This window comes from Jaculus jaculus, chromosome 6 (genome assembly GCF_020740685.1).
Source record: "Jaculus jaculus isolate mJacJac1 chromosome 6, mJacJac1.mat.Y.cur, whole genome shotgun sequence".
Lineage (NCBI taxonomy): Eukaryota > Metazoa > Chordata > Mammalia > Rodentia > Dipodidae > Jaculus > Jaculus jaculus.
Genome location: NC_059107.1, coordinates 97476212 through 97480334, shown reverse-complemented (window position 1 = coordinate 97480334; position 4123 = coordinate 97476212).

Sequence of the window (4123 nt, the reverse complement as noted above, 5' to 3'; positions counted from 1 at the left end):
CCAGAGCTGCTGTCGCTCTTGCCACCCGGCTCCCTCCAAACCCATCCGGAGCCAGGCAGCATGGTGAGAAGTAAATGTTTCTCTCTAGTGTCCTGTTGCCACCAGGAGTGTGACCCCAGGAACTTCTAAGTGACTAGAAGGGGAGAAAAGAGGGCTTGTCTCCTGTGCCCCTCACCCAGCCCCTACCCGATCTGGTCCTTGCCATTCCTGAGGAGAAGGAAAGGAATCCCTTCTCTTGGGGGTATTTTTAGAGTATTATGGAAGGGAAAAGGGGACGTCCAAATGGAAGGTGTGGAATGATGGTGCCAAAGATTCACCTGGGCTTCCTTAAGTCACAATAATAAAATGAGAGGAAAGGCCATGGAGCTAAAGTGGAGGAAAGCCAGTTAGTTTTGTATTGCTTTCTATTGTTTGGGGGAGGGGGGCTGTTAGATAGTTGACTTATGATCTTACCTAGTTTCTATCATATGAAGGAGTAGCTGAGGCCCAGATCCTTTATAACTTGTCTAAGGTCACACTCCGTAGCAGAGCAAATCAAACACCCTTGTTTGTAAAAGCCAACACGCTGTAGTGGTGAGGTTTTCAAAGAGAAATCATGCAAAATGGGGAACCCTCAGTGTCCAACGAAGCCTTTAACATCTAAGAGGAAGGAGAGGAACAGAGTTCTGTGGAGGTAAATGCTCAGGTCAGGCTAGACCAGGATGGCACCACCAGAGGGCAGCATAGCCACAATTCTGGGAATTGAGGGATGGGCGGGTATAAGCCCCATTTCTGTTTCCCCTATCACCTATCACTGAGCTGTTTACTGATGCAAACTCCACTCTAGCAGTGCCTGCATCACCTCAAAATATCTCTCTAATCTGGGTGTAGTGGCACATACCTTTAATCTCAGCACTTGGGCAGCAGAGGTAAGAGGATCGCTGTGAGTTCGAGGCCACCATGAGATTACATAGTAAATACCAGGTCAGCCTGAACTAGAGTGAAACCTTGTCTCAATGCTATGAGTTCAAGGCCAGCCTGGGACTAAAGAGTGAATTCTGGGTCAACCTGGGCTAGAGTAAGAACCTGCCTTAAAAACAAAATATTCCTGGGCTGAAGAGATGGGTAAAGTGCTTGCCTGCAAAGCCAAAGGACCCCAGTACCCACATAAAGCCATATGCACAAGGGAGCACATGCATCTGGAGTTTGTTTGCAGTGGCTAGAGGCCCTGGCATGCCCATTCTCTTATCTGCCTTTCTTGCTAATAAGTTTAAAAAATTATATATATATTTTAAATATTCCTTAGCCAGGTGTGGCACATTCCTTTAATCTCAACATCTGGGAGGCAGAGTAGGATTGCCATGAGTTTGAGACCACCCTGAGACTATGTAGTTAATTTCAGGTCAGCCTGGACCAGAGTGAGACCCATATAAGCCAGATGCAAAGTAGCACATGCATCTGCAATTCACTTGCCATAGCTGAAGGCCCTGGCCCACCCATTCTCTATCTATCTCTGTCTGTCTCTTTCGCAAATAAGTATTTTTTTAAAATCCTATACCAGGGTTGGAAAGATTGCTCAGTGGTTAAAGGCATTTGCTAGCAAAGCCTGACGGCCTGGGTTTGATTCCTCAGTACCTGCGTAAAACCAGATGTACTAAGTGACCCACGTGTCTGGAATTTGTTTGCAGAGGCAGAAAGCCCTGGTGTGCCCATGCTCATTCTGGCTCTTTGTCTCTCTCTCTCAAATACATAAATATAAAGATAAATCCTATAATAAAATGTCTTTCCCAAACCTGTGAGGAGGGACTGAGGAAGGGGCCCGATGAGGCAAAGATTACGAAGACTTCAGCCCTGCTCCAAGACTCCCAGAGTTCCCAGGGAGAAAAATACCATACTATCGCCATGTGGAGAGTAGCTCTTGGGAGAAGCTTCCACCAGACTCCAGGCCCAGGACTGAATTTTTGTTTGTTTGTTGTTGATTTGGGGGTTGGGTCTCTAAGTCCAAACTAACCTGGATCACTGTGTAGTTCCAGGCTGGCCTCAAACTCAAGTGATTCTCCTACCTCTGTCTCCCAAGTGTGGGATTAAAGGCGTGCACCACCACATCCAGCAGATTTGAAATTTTCCTCCTGCTAGGAGGAAATGCCGGGAAGCAGGCTGGGAGCCTTGGGCTGGTGTCATGAGTGTTAATGTGTGGTGCCTGAGCTGAAGAAATTGACAGGTTCTCTCCTATGACTGCATAAATAACAAGGAAAGAGACTCAGGAATGCCACAGATGTAATCAAGTGGCAGTCACTGTGCCTGAGCTATATGTACTTGACTCCAAGTGCATTTCCTCTCCCAAATCTCCCAACCCTGCAGATGGAATGGGCCTCCTGTTTTGAGATCGGAACAGCCCAAAGGAATATAAGGGTGGGTAGCTTGGAGGCCTGAACCTTCTCTGTGTCCAAGATGGAAAAGAGGAGGAAAGGAAGTGAACAGAGCAGCTGGGAGTGTGGGGAGGGGGAGAGGGCTCCAAAGAGGCAGCTGGCAGGCGGGAAGATGATCTGGGGGTCTCAAGTTTCTTGACATCAATTAGAGCAGCCGGTCTGGGCTCATTAGTAGCCTGGGGTGCAGGGCTCATCAATAATTAATTCACCCCACACAATGCCCCCCCCCCCAGCTGCCTGCAAGGTCACCCAGCTCTCCAGCCAGCTGTCTCCCCATAGTAAGGTAAGCTACCCCTCTTCTGAGACCTCCCTAACTCAGTCTCTGGGGCAGCATGGGAGGGTGGACAAGACCTGAGGGCAAATAACAACTCTGTCACTGGTCAGCCATGCCTAATCCTAGTTTAGTCTTGAGACCTCCCGGGAGAGGAGAGGCCTGGTCTAAGAAGCAGGCTTTTTGGTACTGGAAGCCGGGGTGGGGGTGGGGGGCCGGTGGCAGGCCAGACCCAGAGCAGGAGCTCCTCTGATTGACCCTCAGGCCCCACATACTCCCCAAGACAGTGTTAGCAGCAGCTCACAGGCCCCAGAGACCTGGGTGTTGCCATCCCCAGCATTCTCTTGCCAGAGCATTCTGGCAGATGCAAAAACATACTTTCTTCAAACCAGATGAACAAGGTTAGGGCAGAGGCTGCTGGAACCCAGAAATAAGAACTTGTACTTCCTGCACCTTAATTGGCCATCTAAGCCCCAACTTCCCTCCAGAACTCAGAAATGCCAATCCTACCCTTCCTAAACCGTTCCAAGATTCCAGTCGCACCCCCTTTCATGCCCCCCTTCCTCCCTGCCCCAGTCTCCCTAAACCTCCAGTGTTCCAGTTCCCAGTCACACCTCTTTTCCCTCTGGCTGGGGTTGGCCTGAAGCTGGCTGCTTGGCCTTCTGGGAAATCTGCCTGCTGCCCTCCCTCTTGAAGCAGGTATAGACAGGTCGGGGCTGTAATAGCAGCATCTTCCCCAGACACCTTCCGGAGTCACACTCCAGCCTCGAGGGGCTCCCGTCTAGGCCTTCAGCGGATGCAGGAGTCTTGAACAACCCCCTCCCAGCTCATTCAGTTTTCCTGCCCCCCCCCCCCCCGTGCTCTTCAAAGCCCTCTATGGTGGGGCATGCGTTGCATGTAGGCCCTGGGTAGATGCTCCTCCTCCCAAACCCGACCCAGGGCACATCCCCAAATTGTGCCTCTTTGGTTCTGACCTTCTTCCAAATACCCTAGCGATCTCTACTGCCAGCGTCTATTGCCACCTCCTTAGCACCGCTGACTGCGGTCTCTTCATTCTAATCCCTCGAAGACCCAGCCAGGGATCAACCTTGAATTCATCTTCAGCTTCACAACTCACCCCTGAAGAAGCCCCACCCCACCCCACCCCACCCCACCCCCAAAAACCGGAAAACCAACAAGGACCCAAACACTCCCCTTGCCCTGCTCGCCTCCCTGTGCAGCCCACGACCCCGGAGGAGACCTCCTAGTCCCACCCAAGTCCGACTCCAGCGGGCCCAGAGCGCTCAGGAATCCCGGCTCCCCATGCGCGGAGAAGGCGACTTCCCGCCCTCAGACTCAGCCCCTGCGGGAGCCCAGGCACCCTAGTTTCCAGCCTCCTCCATCACCTCACACGATGCTCTAGCCTGTCTGCTTCCCCAGACCCGGCGGTGGCGACTTCGGGGAG